We start from the raw sequence: 15,399 nt of genomic DNA on the forward strand, positions 1-15,399 counted from the left end.
TGGCCAATGAAGACGATCGGGGTTAGTGATAGGATAAGGCATAAAGAAAGATGATTGGTTTTTGCTACGGAACACTATCACGCTCACCGTATCACACAAAACCAGAGGCGGGACCTTGTTCACTTTCATTTCCAGGTCAAGAATGGTCGAGGAATGGAAAAAATAACTCGAAAGAAAACTTTATTATATGGGAAATAAATAATTTTAAAAACTTCCAGAAAAGTTAGTAAACATTTCATAAATGTCCAAAATATTTTATTTTTTATTTATTCTATTATTATTATAATATTTATTATTTATTTTATTTTATTATTAAAATAGCTCATGTTGTCAGACAAAATGCCAAAGACGTTTAAAATATTATTACCGACGTAAAAACACAAATCACAGTAAAACATAATCAATACAGTTCAATAAGTGGGGGCAGACAAGTACACCACTAGGTCACAGTCCACCGTGTTAAGTGTTTTTTTTTTTTTTTGTCTGCAACAGTAACACTTGCCTTATACCTAATACTTCCTCAAGATGGCGGTGCAGGATAAAAGAGCAACAACTTCTAGGAGGCCAAAAATGATGCGGACACATTTCATGAAACATGTATACCACAGCTCTATCTATGGGTTGGACAGGCCTGGCCAAATAACCTGCAGGTTATACTCTCAGAGGTATGACCTTCAGCCTGAAAATCTGACCTATCACCTGTCTGAAAAGAAGTATTTTACTGCTACATGGTCATGGTGCGGTGAAGAGACGTTAAGGTTTGTAAGTCATCAATTATGGTTTATGAAATATAAATTTAAGTTCTCTTGTAGAAACAGACAGACAGCTTTTTAGCATCATGTATTGTAAAACTACAAACACAGAGGTCAGCATTAAAATCTGGACTCTAGGAACAGGAAGTTAGAGTGAGTTCACCAAACATGTATTTTTGATCTCTACACATTAGTAACAGAGAAGACCTTTGCTTTTGATTCTTTTTTTTAATGTTGCAACCTGAAGACCGATGCAGGAAGACAGATATCTCAGCATGCCACTGGACAATGCAGAAGAACAAAGGCCTGACTGAAGCTGTGGTTTGAGACGGGAAGAGATTGGAAAACACTTTAATGATACAATGCTTGCTCTCATCCAACAAACATGTACAGAACTGGTTCTATTGTGTCAGGAGCCCCAGTAGACCACTGTGTAAACATCCCCTCTACCCCACCACGACTATATTCAGAACCTGAACAGGAAGTGATTTCACAGCCAGTCTTTTCCTCAGTCTTCCTCTCTCAAGTGTTGAACATTCCCAGCAGCAGACCTCCCACAGCAAGGAAGTGGATGATGGAGAGAGGGGCTCTGCTGAGCCTGTGCTTCATAAAACACACCTTTACTGAACACAATACATCCATAAGTCAGATTACAGTGTCGTATAGCATAAATACCATGAAATAAAACACGTGAGTTTTTGTTTTGCTTTTCACAATGATTACATATATTAGAAAGTTTGAACATCTGTCTTCATGAAAACAATATAATACTTTAACCTGACTTGCACGGACCCCTACTGGAACACGAGGGTATTACAGGATGTACCTGAAAATGCTTGTTTAAAGTGAAACCAATTGATTTTTATTCGTGGTAATATTTGTTTTGAGTTTCATATAACGAATGTAGAATAATATTCATTTTTATTGAGTTCATTCGGGACACATGACACCTGCTGTAATTTTTATTGAGTTCATTCGGGACACATGCTGTATATAGGCGCATTTCTAATAACGCTCATTTTTCTTTCTGTGAAAGAGTATGTTTTTTTTATACTAAATGCAGATACATTGACTTGAATACACTTATTTACCTTTTGAAAATAAATAACACTGAGCCAGTGACATGGCAGAAATGTCATGCATATGGGCATTTAACATGATCAAGACAACTGGCTAAATTTCAAACTGGACATCAGAATGGCATAAAGACAATTTAGGGAACGCAGGCCTTTGGTTGTTTGTGTGCAAAAAAATATATACAACTACATATACTTAAAGAGGATAAAAATGTTGCAGCTGTAAAATGCCACATTATTGGGGAGAGCGTCTTTACATTTGAAAGAAATAGACTCTATCCCACATTTCAACCAAACCTATAAACCAGAACATTAATGAACACTAAAGTTAAGGTGATTAATAACTGGATCAGATTCAGGATTGAATATTAACCACGTTTTTCATCTGCCATCTGTTAAATCCCGACTGGCAGGGGAATTAGAGACCAACCTGCCGCTGACTGAGAAGTAAAGGATGAAAAGAGGAAACTCTAAATAAATAAAAGGAGGAAAGCAGTCAGTGGGGGTGAGAAACAAACAAACACGGGGCTATAGTTTTACACCCACCTGCTCCGCCGGCTGTCTTGCATCAGCTCCTGACGGGCTACCAATCACTGGCCCCAAATTTTTACTAGGCTGGGAGTTGGGAGGTTGGGGGTGGGGAGGCTGTATCTTCAAATCAAGGACCCACATGGCAGTAAAATTTCATGTTGGGTACTGAGTACAAGATTAGTTATAATTATTATCAGTTACTAAATGACAAGAAAGCAACTGACATTACAATATTTAACAATATAATAAATACATGATTAATTATCACTATAATATAAATATATATAAATGAATGGATAAATAAATAAAAAATAGTAAATTAAAAAACAATAATATTTCACATTATTTCAATTAACTACAAATTATTAAGCTCTTGAGGCATACAAAACACACACACACATACACACACACATCACGTTTCTAGAAGCCGTGACATAAAACAAAGAGATTCAGTGACGACACCAAAGGCCCAGCTGTGAGATAAGCAGTAGACGTTTTTCTCTGACGAAGATGGAGAGTGTGAGGGTCACGTGCGACCTTTACGCCCGGTATCTCTGAGAATCCTTTTCATTTACCCTCTCACTCCTTTATTTCCCTGATCACCCCCTCCTCTCTTCCCTTCGTCTCTCTCACACAAAACATACAAACAGAGATAAGAAGTGGAGAGGACTCACAGGTTCGAGTCACGGTGCAGCGATTGCTTCGTGAAAGTGCAGACGGCAAACAGAACCAAACGACAAGATGGACTTGAAGATAAGAGCTGCTGATCAATGACTGGAAGCACCATCTGTACGACTGTGTGACTGGAGGGTGGCTGACGTCCACCCATACAGTGTCCCACTGATGTAGTACAACATAGTATAATGTACTGTATACACGTGTGCCTGAAAGGTGGTGGCTACTACAAATTCTGTAAAAACAAAAAAAAAACTGTATTAAATAATCAGGTAAAACCAGTGTTTACTGTGTACAAGTATTTTCTCTAAATTGGAAGTTAATGGCTACTACAAATTCTGTAAAAACAAAAACAAAAACATTATGTTCCAAATGAAAAGGCTATATAGTCTATAGTTAGATTACTTTTTTATTTTGAAAATGAACATGTGATTTTCTGGAAAATATTTTTCTAAATCTACATTATGCCTGATACCGGGAGTCCTCGGTTTACGATGCTCTCGAAATGTAGCCTGTTGTGGTCACATCGCCATCTCTCATAAAAAATAAAACAAAATCATTTTTAAAAAAAAATATTTTGATAAAATCTTAATTTTGCATCATGTGGTCAGATGGTGAAAACTTTTGATGATCATTTTTTGGGGGAAAAAAAATTATAAATTGTATCTTTTTTCCACGTTTCTCATCAAATTAGAGCATTTTGAGAAATTTTTCAGAATTTTTTTTTTTTAATTTTTTGGTAAAATCCAAATTTTGCTTGTCATGTTGTCAGATGGTGAAAAAGTTTGATGAAAATTTTTGGAAAAGAAAATTCTAAATTTTGTTCAAAATCACGTGACATACTGTAGGTACCCCGTCTTACAGTATTACGTCGCACCATAAGAATGGAATTCTGCCATAAGTCGAGGACCCACTTTAGATACAGTTACATACAAGTAAAGTAGTAGGTGTCTGAGCAGATAACTGGACCACATCCAAACACACATATATACTAAACTCCCTGTCCTCTGTAGCCTCTGATGGGGCCTTCTCATGTGAGACCTGTTTCAGTTTTCAGCCTGATAAATCCCTGAGCGCAGACTGACAGGCTCTCTGGAAGACGGATGGGCCTGGAGGAATGAGCTAAAAGGGGGGACTTCACTGCACTCCTCAGGGCAGGAGCAGAAGGAGGGAGTCACAGCAGGGGTCATCGTCACCGCCTTTAAATCTTTACAGAAAAGTTACCAAATGCACCCCAGTCGTACAGGCTAGTATTCTGGAGGGAAACCTGAACTCCTTCTCCGTGTGTGTGCTCATGTGATCGAACCGTGGGGGTTTTCTCCTGTATGGGATGTCAGCACTTCATCATGGCTTTCATTCAGACATTTCTTTTTAGGAGAACTGTTTTCCCGTGTATACATTACATGTTGGGTAACGGTGCAGATGGTGCCAATGACAGAGACCCCGGAGAATGATTAAGAGGTGCAGGGACAGAAACATGGACGTCTGCATCTGCAGAGCAGGAAACCTTCTCGTCAGGCTTGTTGTTCCGTGTCCTTGAAAAGCGTCAGCGCCCTGTGTGAGTCGTTGAAGGACAGATTGTGTTTCCTGTAGGAAAGTAGAATGTATACTCAGTACTGGGCCACATTCCTGTACTTGTAAACATTTATTAGATACCCTTCCTTTGGAAACTCTTCTCAGGTATTTAAAGCCAATGTGATGAGCTGTTACAGGAGGTCTGCCTCCCCATGACTGGGAAACAAGCTCAGTCTCTCGGCCCTGCTGCAGTCTCCCGACGGTCCCTCCTATGGTCTTCGACCCATAGGTTTTCTTTAGGACAGTATCCCATGCCGTATGTGGTTACCAATAAAAAAAACGAGAAAAAGTACAAACCTGTCTAGAAATATTGCCCAAGAACAGTGAATACCATGGAAGGATCACATGGCCCTAAAGCCCCTTACTCATGTAATCACCCGTGGGTTTGGATACCAGTTCTAAAGTGGTCGGATCATCATCATCCACCTCTTTTGTATACATTAGTTCGTACGCCAGGGCCAAAAAACAAATCAACAACAGAATCCACACCACCAGGATCTACCGCTGTGATCCTGGAATGTCATTCAGCCTGGATAAGATCAGACCCTCAATCAGAGGGTATCCAACGGAAGGAAACCGTTCTCACCAGAACGGACCAAAGTAGTAGTTGACAACATTTGGATGTTTGGGAAAGCTAAATATACAGCTAAAGCTATTCAGGAAAGCTAAATATATTTGACCATGTACAAGACCAGAGTTAACCCTTTAAAGCCTGAGCCCAGAAAATTCAAAACTAAGATGCCCATATCTGCCTTAGATCCAAAAGGTCATGGGTTCGAGTCCCAGAAGAACCACATACTTGGTGTCTCTGTAGGGCTGTACAATGGGTTAAACCTTCGCGACCCAAGTCAGTAGACATTATTAGTAAACTCCTTGTAAACATGACGTGAGATGACCCAAAAATCTCTTGCGACCCACCTGAGGGTCGTGACCCAGGTTTTGGGAAACAATGTTTTATAGTCTTATATTATGAGATATTTTTGTAAATCATTTTTATCATTGTTCTTTTGCTCAGAACAATTTGAATGTTGATATAATATTACGATCAACAACAACAGTTGTAGTTTTGAAGGCTTAACTTTTCTTTTTCTGTTGTTCTATGTACTTTGCTGGTGCATAAAACACAACACAATAAGGCTGTCAAAACCAGCAGGTCGTCCGGCCCCGCCCTCACAGACCACAGCCTCCGCCTATACATCATCCTATATGTTGAATGGTTTAGCACAGCTCTGTCCCTGTCTTCCCTTCAACCTTAAACCTCCTGTTTATTTCCTCATCTATCAGCCGGTGATGTGACTCATATATTATTGTAGCGTTAACACAGGGAAGCACCCGTGGACCGGAAGATCTGCTACTGGAGATTGAGCCAGTACCTAAATGACACGTCCTGTCCCCCCTCTCTCTCCCCCGACCCGCACCACCCGTTGCCCTTCTAAGGTTGCCTTTAGAACCCATTACATCAACCTTGAAAAAGTCACATGCTACAGCTAATCTGAACAGTGTGTTTGGGAAGTTAGCAGTGAAAGCAAAATTTCTTGCATGATGTGGCAAATACAACTGGAGAACAAGTGAGATTTTCCATTAGGGCAGTAGTTCTAAATGAGTGGGGGGGAGGGGGGGCAGTACTGAACTACTGTGTGACAACGCACAAATCATTTTTTTATTTTACGCCCCCCAGTGGGGAAATCGCACCGATTTGTTATTGCATTTCCTTTTTAGCAGTTTTAGGAATTACACTTTTTTTTTACAGATTTTTTTTTTTTTTTAGACATAAGGAGATTAACAACAGTCCTATCTCCAAACGGGGGCCAGTGCAAAGAAAGTTTGGGAACCATTGTAAAAAGAGATTTGCAAATGTTCTGATTTTGTTTGTTTGTTTTATGTTCGTTTGTCACATTCCAATGAATCGTGACCAAATAAACACGGGAAGGAACAGTACAGCTGTTTTGCAAAGCAAATCCAACGTGGGCCACGCTCCGTCAACACCGACCATGTCCGCAACAGCATAGTGTGGCATATGAATGAGAGGTCAGAGGTCACAGCAGGTTTGCATTGCATCTAGCGCAAAATAAACCCCGACACATGTTACGGATGTATCCTCCACTTTTCACCGCCAATACATCTACATTTACGTCAAAGGGTCGAGACAAAACTCAAGTTAGCGCTGAAAAGGGTGGATAATCACAACCAGGCTGAAGGAAAGAGCGCGAGCTTAGAGTGAGCTTAAAAAAAGGGGGCGGGGGGGGGGCAAAGATTACAAGGTGCAGCTCTGCTCAGGGTTAAACAGCAGGGTTAACTGGATTGATATGTGTGGATTAAAGGTCAGAGCGGCAAATATGTACAATCTTTGTTGCGTTTGTCTGGGCGTGGCCCGGGGCAGGTCTGCAGGATTGAGATAAATTCAGAGGGAGTCGATGGGAAGTGCTCTCACATCACTTCCTGCTTTTGTTTGAGCCGCTATTTTCAATGCTTGGAATTTGGTTCCTGCGAGAGGTGAAGGAATTCAAAACAAGTTCATTAACTTAGCGTTGGGGGGGGGGCAGGAGGGGGGGGGGGCATCCTGTCAGAAGACTTTAAGGACCAGTAACGACCTTCGCTTCTTCTAGTGTCATTTTTGGAAGGTTTTTCATCATCGGGGTAAAATGAACCCCGTAGAGATGAGCTGGTGTAGGCTGGACGTCGTGTGTGTGTCCAAGGGTCTGGGAGAATGAGACCGTAGGAACCACACCCTCGACACATCCTGTTGCAGGCCTTTTCTTTGTGTGTGTGTGTGTGTGTGTGTGTGTGTCTGCTGGACACAGCACACACATTGTTGTGTCCTTGAGAGTGTGTTGGGGACAGAGCAGTGTCCCACAGTCTGACACATTGACATAAACAAAGGAAGCCAGAGTGCACTGGTACTTGGGTGAGTCAAAAAGTTCCAAGACAGAGGTAATAGTTTTACACTGAGTCAACATTAATTTCATCATTAGGTTTTTTTTTTTAAACAAAACCTGAATTGAAACATGTTAAAAATGTTGACTTAACAATAGAGTCTGATTGAACTTCTTTTGAATTTTGAATTTGTTTTAGCACTTTTTGAATTTTTTGAATCATGTACAAATAATATATACTGCATATTTGTACAAAACAAGTTTGTTTGAACAGTTCCTAATTCAAATACCTCCTAACATGAAAGTAATCCTGTGTCTTTCCACTGCCCCCCCCCACACACACACACACACCTGACAATTCCACTCTGGTGCATTGTTACAGACAGGATGTCAGTCAGTCGTGTTCTCACCGCCACCGCGTCCTGAGGCTTTTAATAGAAAAGTGGGTGGCGTTGTGAAATGCATCACTTTTCTCCCAAAAAAGTCAGATCTCTTTTTATAAATCTTCAGGAACATGCACTGAGCAGCTGAGGGATTTGGAGTCGAGGTCAGCAAATACAGTTTGACCCACGGCTCAGGAATGACGGAGACATGAATTTCCCTGTGAAAACATAGTGATGCAATGTATTTGCAAACCCTCCGCACAACAAGTCTGAGAGTTTTCATCCCCCAAGGACTTGAATTTTGATTTCTAAACGAAAAAAAAAGAAAAGAAAAATAGAACGAACACACGGGTCTCGAACTCAAATGAACTGGGGGCCACTGTTGCCCGTACCGTCTCATTGAAGAGCCAATATTGACAGGAAGAGGTCAGATTACATTATACTGACATCTAGTTGTGGGCCGCACAAGGGTGGTTAAATTTATTAAGTTATTAATTTTCATGAGTGACATACAGATGTGTCATAGCCCACCACTCCAAACCTACCTGCTATAGCATCCCCCGATCCCCCGAACACACCAGGACTTACACTTGCACTCACGCTAGCCTTAGAATCCGCACTCTGGAGAGCAGTCGTATTTGGGTGTGGTTTATGTCGACAAGTGTTTAATGGCAGACAAACCAATCTGGGTAAAAAATATAAATGTTTTAATGCTGACGGCCTGTTTATCGGTCACGTGATCTGAGCCCCCTCCCCATTTTATCACCTCATTTGTCAGTGTTTATTTCTTTACACCACGCCGCTCCGACTTTTTCTTCATGACTGTCCGACTCGTGTTAGGGGCCAATGCTAATGTGTTTGACATAAATATGTAGCCTTGAACGCCTGGTTGCACCAGCAGCAGCAGCAGCAGCAGCAGCAGCAGCAGCAGCAGCAGTGTGCAGCAGTTGGTCTGATTGGTCAGGTCTGTTTACTGCCGTAGTTGTCAACGTCAGTCCAAATGTTGCAAGACAACAATATCAACGTTTCGTCTCTGACTAAATCAACTGACATGGTTTCAAAAGGCGATGCAAAACTAAAGCTCTTGTGTAATTTGGTGAATGTTTTCAATGTTTTTAATGCGTTCCGATGACCCTGATGTTTCCCCCCCCCCCATTCCACCAGACGAGTTTCTACAATTGCTGCACAAACTGTCACTCTTCATTTTTTTATAGCTCCAGTGAATGATCACAATTAAAGCGCAGAGATGTCAAGAAGCTCGGAGCTCTGGGTCTGGTCTGCAGCCTGACAGGCAGGAGATCGAGTTGCTGTAACGTTGAGACTGTTGCAGCGTTCAAGGGCTTGACATGGAGCACCTCCACAGCCAGATATAGTATAACAGCTTCTCAGCCATCTGTGCTTAGTTAGTGAGAGCTAGATACTGTTTTAATGAACCCATCATTACAACCTCAGGAGAAAGTGACGGCTCTGGGCCCGGGTTCTGTCTCTGTGGTCTGCACTCGTGGCTCTGCTCTAACGCAGCCATTCAGACAGGATTCTACTGGATTTGGAAGCAGCTCTGCCAAAGAGGGGCCTCCCACACACACTCTGCTGTTCCACAGTCGGAAAAAAAAATCAATTCACCACATCAGTGAGAATCAAGCTAAAACCTGACAGAGAGGGCAGAGGAGCAGAGAGGAGCAGAGAGGAGCAGAGACTCACATAAACACCTTGTCAGAGCCAGGAGTCACGCTGCTCCTCCTCTGGCAGCAAATCAGTCTAAGCTTACACTCTCCGTGTCATCCATCAACTCGGTCTTCTGACACTGGAGGACATTAACCCACTTCTCGGACATGATGCAAGTGAAAAGGGTGAGGAGAGGGTGAGAAGCAGCTGCTGTCTGCTGAAGACAAAGAAAAGCTCAAAGAAACATGAAGACTTCTGGAATTACAATGTTTTTAGCCAACGGAGAATAAAAAAAGACATTTTCTGTAATGAAAGAACATTGTAATGAAATTGAACCAAATAAAAATCACAGAAAAATCACCAAAATGTCTTTCTTTATTTTTTAGTTTGCTGCTAAAACTATATTTATAAAGTAAAGCAACAAAGTGCAATTCTACTGCAATATTACCATCCATCTTCCATCATCCATCATCCATCATCCATCATCCATCATCCATCATCCATCATCCATCATCCATCATCCATCATCCATCATCCATCATCCATCATCCATCATCCATCATCCATCATCCATCATCCATCATCCATCATCCATCATCCATCATCCATCATCCATCATCCATCATCCATCATCCATCATCCATCATCCATCATCCATCATCCATCATCCATCATCCATCATCCATCATCCATCATCCATCATCCATCATCCATCATCCATCATCCATCATCCATCCATCCATTTCTTGACTTATTTCTTTACATATCTTTAAGTCTAAACACTTCTATAAGAGGTGTTGAAAAATTAAATTAAATTAAAAAGCCCTGCAGTACCTCTGTGTGCCAGTAGGGTTGCTGTTGCTGAAGACTTAGCTTTAAAAAATGTCCAATATAAACACCAATCAGACCAATCAGACGAGATTAACAACTAAGGACTTTCGAAGTTCGAACTGAAGGACTTTGATTTCAACAACTGAAGTAATATTTTTAAATAATGAACAACATTGTTGTCAATCATTGATGACATAAAAACCAACAATGACACCAGAGAGAGGTGGCTGCTAAAATGTTAAACTGCTAAATACCCCTGCCTCCCTAAAGCAGCGCTGTGTTATAAGATTTCGAACTCTGGGTGGATGTGTTGGGTGGTCTGGGTCCTGATGGATCGGTACCCTGACCCTGTCCCCGAGGACCTCTCCGAAACAGATGGTGGTCCAGCTCCAGAGGAACCTTCCGGCTCTCGGCTCCACCCTGATGTCACTCAGCACCTCTTTGATGTAGTATCCCCTTTATTCAGAAGAGTGGACATGATATTTGTGGCTGTCATCAAAGCTGCAACGGACCAGCATGCATCAGCAATCTGAGGAATGGACTGGGCATGCTCAGACACTGCAGTTAATAATAATGATTAAAAAAAAGTTTAAGGTGAGGGTGGTGATAAAATCAGATCAAACAGACGTTGTTAGGGATGAAGATGGAAGATAAGTAAACAGGAAGTTATTTAGCGACTAGAAATATATATAGAAACAATAAACAAAACTGTTCTACAGATTCAACAGCACTTCTTTAAAAAAAAAACAAACAAAAAAAAACAAACAATGTAGGACATTATGGAGGACTAAATTTGTCAACGGTTTAAAAAGGATACAAAAAAATCTGTCAAGGATGAAGTCCAGTTAGAGCTGAGCATCATACAAACAGGAGGAACAAAAAAGAGCAAGAGTCAATTGGAGGTTGGTTTGTTGTTTGGAAGGCGGGACGTGTAAACAGATTAAACACAGTGAATGTTTGATCTGCTGGAGAACAGAACATTGAAACATTTCTGACCTCTCTCTCCCTCTTTTCCTTTTCCTCCCTCCCTTCCCCTCTCTCTCCCTTCTTTCTCTCCATCTCGCTCACTCACTTCCTCACATTCTAGCCACGGTCATGAACCACAGTAATGACTATAATCCACCAACTCTGAAATTAATAATTCCATCATTTGGATCAGTAAAAAAAACATAGTTTTTGTCATATTTAGAAACATTGGTTTTATTACATTTGATCATGACTAATTGTGATAGTTTACGATCATGATTAATCATGACTAATTGATTAATCTACAGCTACCCTGTGATGTTAAACTTGATTGATTGACATCCATATATATATATATAGAGAGAGAAATAAATAGATTTATCAACTGTACATACAGTAATATAAGATGAATTCCCCTTTGTTTTCATGAAATGAAGTATATTCGATATTTATTTATATTTAATTAAATACAATTTTACAAAAAATTGCAGAATTCATCAAGAGGGCCGGATTGAACACCAGGGCGGACCGGTTTTGGCCCGCGGGCCGTATGTTTGACACCCCTGATTTAGCTGATGTAGAAACATTACATGAACCAACATCAACCTCTGTAAAGCTTTGCCTTCACCCCAGGTATTTAATCCAGCTACACAATACTATGTGTTATTAAGATGCAGCGTTAGAATACTGCAAAACTACTGCGATTATGTGTAGTTTACTCAGTTTCCACCTCCAAAACCCTTCAATTTCAATTGACATCGGACAACGCCGAGTCTCACCCTAATGGCTTTGAGTTGACATGTTGAACTTTTATGAAAACATATATACTGTATAGAAGCTATTCCGTTTCAAATCAATTTCATTTCACGTTAACAGACATGATTTGTCCAAACACTGCGTGTTCTTCTTAACCATTCGTGAAGTCATTAATTTCCCCCATGCTGGTGTCAGTCTCCTGTTTCGTCTACTCTTGCCTGAGTTGAATAATTACCCTCAGAGGAAATCGAGGGATAACTTGGGCTGAAACAGTACGACAGACGAAAAAAAAAAACCCAACAGAATTCGACATACTGTACAGCACAGCCGTAGACATTACCGCCATAACACTTGGCAACACGGCGGTGAAGTTTACTGCCAAGAAGTATCATGTTCCTTCTTATAACAACACTTTCCTGAAACAAAGTCCTGTAAAAATTTGACTACTCCAGATTTGGCTGTAGAAAATATTTTTGGATTATTGAGGCAGCGAGTAGAGAGCTTCCACACTTAACACCCTCGCGCCCTCGAAGAGTAAACCCTGGGAGACCTTGGACCAGAACTGACACGAAGGCTATTTCAAACATCAGCCGCGCTGCAGGAGAATTTATCTGCTGTGCTAAATCAGACCCGCGTGTTTGTGGAATGTAATTTACTCCTTAATCTGTCCTCACGGACGAGGAGCGCTGGCAGCAGACGGCCGGAAACACGGCACGATGGGGAGGATGCTGCAAGGAGGGCATCGGAGCGTGGGTTTGTCCCGAGCCGATGTGGACAGGTCACGTGACAGGGACAACAGACGGCAGAATTTGAACAACAGGACGTCCTGTTTGGCCTGTGTGAATCCCACCCAGCAGACATGGGTGACTGCAGTACACACTACTGCAGTACTGGTCACTGCTGATGTAATCGGTCACGGCAGGAGTCGACTGTTGATGAATTAACGGCGCAGTGTTTAACTAAATGAAACATATGGAGAGAGTGAAGTGGAGCTGCAGCAGCAGCAGCAGCAGCAGCAGCAGTCACAGCAGCAGCAGCAGCAGCAGCAGCAGCAACAGTCACAGCAACAGTCACAGCAGCAGCAGCAGCAGTAACAGCAGCAGCAGCCGCACCACCCACAGCAGCAGCAGCAGCAGCAGCAGTAACAGCAGCAGCAGCAGCAACAGTCACAGCAGCAGCAGCGGCAGCAGCAGCAGCAGCAGCAGCAACAGTCACAGCAACAGTCACAGCAGCAGCAGCAGCAGCAGCAACAGTCACAGCAACAGTCACAGCAGCAGCAGCGGCAGCAGCAGCAGCAGCAGCAGCAACAGCAGCAGCAGCCCACGGCCTCCATTCGTCATCCATGTCTGTTTCTACAGCAGCAGCAGCAACAGTCACAGCAGCAGCAGCAGCAGCAGCAGTCACAGCAGCAACAGCAGCAGCAGCAGCAGTAACAGCAGCAGCAGCCGCACCACCCACAGCAGCAGCAGCAGCAGCAGCAGTCACAGCAGCAGCAGCAGCAGCAGCAGTCACAGCAGCAGCAGCAGCAGCAGCAACAGCAGCAGCAGCCCACGGCCTCCATTCGTCATCCATGTCTGTTTCTACAGCAGCACGTCTGGCTTCAATTCTCCAGACAAACACAAACTGTAGTTGGACTCCATTAAAGTATCACATCTCCACAGGCTGCCGTTATTTAACGCACTTTATTTCTGCTACAGACATGTGGTACGTCTGCTACTGCTGAAGTCCACACAACTGCAGTGTTTCTGTCTTCTCCTGGTGCTGCTGATACTACACCACATTATGTTTTATTTTGCTGCTAAAACTGTACTCAAATAAAGTTAAAGTGCAATCATTCTGCAATACTGCAATACTGCAATACTGCAATACTACCATCTGTCCATCCATCCATTCATCCATTCATCCATCCACCATCCATCCATCCACCCATCCATCCATTCATCCATCCATCCATCCATTCATCCATTCATTCATTCATCCATCCATCCATCCATCCATTTTTTTGACTTACTGATACACAGTAAAATCACAGTGTGACTAAAAAAAAAAAAATTTACTCAAAAATCCGACCAATCTGGACTCCGGCATAAAGAACTTTTTCTCTGTGTCTGTTGTGCCACTGGGCAGAAAAATGTTTTACTTTTTTGCTTGAACAACTTGAAGACATTACCAGTTACCATATAAATATCATATGTATTAAAATAGGTCTAAAACACTATTCACTTCAAAATGATTTTTTTTTAATACTGAATGTAACAAAGAGAATAATAACAGAGAAGCCTGACCTCAGTCTGTTTCTGCTAAAGGAGAACTCATCTCTTAATCATTTATTATTCATCTTGTCATAAAAGATATGATGGTGTTTATTGTCGAGGTTCAGTCATTACTTCCTGTAGTTACACAGATGCATCCTATATGCACAGCAGTGACTTAAAAAAAATCAAGTGATAAAAACTTCAGTATAAACTCCAAATATTTTACTTTTTAGCTTTTATTGTTGTGCACAGCTGCCCTCTGCTCCGTGCCCCACTCAGGGTCACCGCTGCTGCCCTTCAGTAGAACCTATCAGGCGCTCTCTGACGCAGATCCGTTTCCTGTCCAAGTGAGATTTTTATTGTTCCAACGGTGCACGCTTCACAATCTCAGTCCCCCAGCCTTTTCCTGCTTCCTCTCAGAGAGGAAGTGCTGCAATGCCTGTTTTTTTTTTTCTTTTTTCTCCCACATCTTCAGTGGGGCAAATCTGGAACACGGACTGCGAAACTTTGCTGGTGTCAGCCAAGTCCTGATTTCAAAGAATACAAGTTCCTCAAAAAGAGGAAAAGACAAACACACACACCTACACACACTCACACACACACACACACACACGTTGGTTATTGTCTTTTGAGGGAACTTCAACTGGATATGATACACTCCTTAACCTCGCAAATATATATTTAATGTTACTCTAATGTGACCCTAATTCTAATCCGATCTCTTAAATAAAAGGCCCTGAAAAATGTCCCCACGACATTAGTATTTTTCCATGATTATAGATACACGTGGAACACACACACACACACGCCTGCACACACCCTCAGCAGCAGTCAAAACTCAGACATATTCGAATGCGCTACCTTCTACGTGATCAACCTCGAAGGCGTGTGTTGACTTCTGTTCACCTGAATCCCCTGAGGTGAAGTTTTCCCATGGTTCCTCAGCACGTAGTGACCACAACAATAGCTCTGTGTCTGCAGGAAGCATCAGATAACCAGCCATTATGACCTGCAGCCTTGGATAAAAACGATACAAAGAGAAAATTAAAAGTCCAACCGCG

Source organism: Cynoglossus semilaevis, chromosome 14 (genome assembly GCF_000523025.1).
Source record: "Cynoglossus semilaevis isolate Cse_v1.0 chromosome 14, Cse_v1.0, whole genome shotgun sequence".
NCBI lineage: Eukaryota > Metazoa > Chordata > Actinopteri > Pleuronectiformes > Cynoglossidae > Cynoglossus > Cynoglossus semilaevis.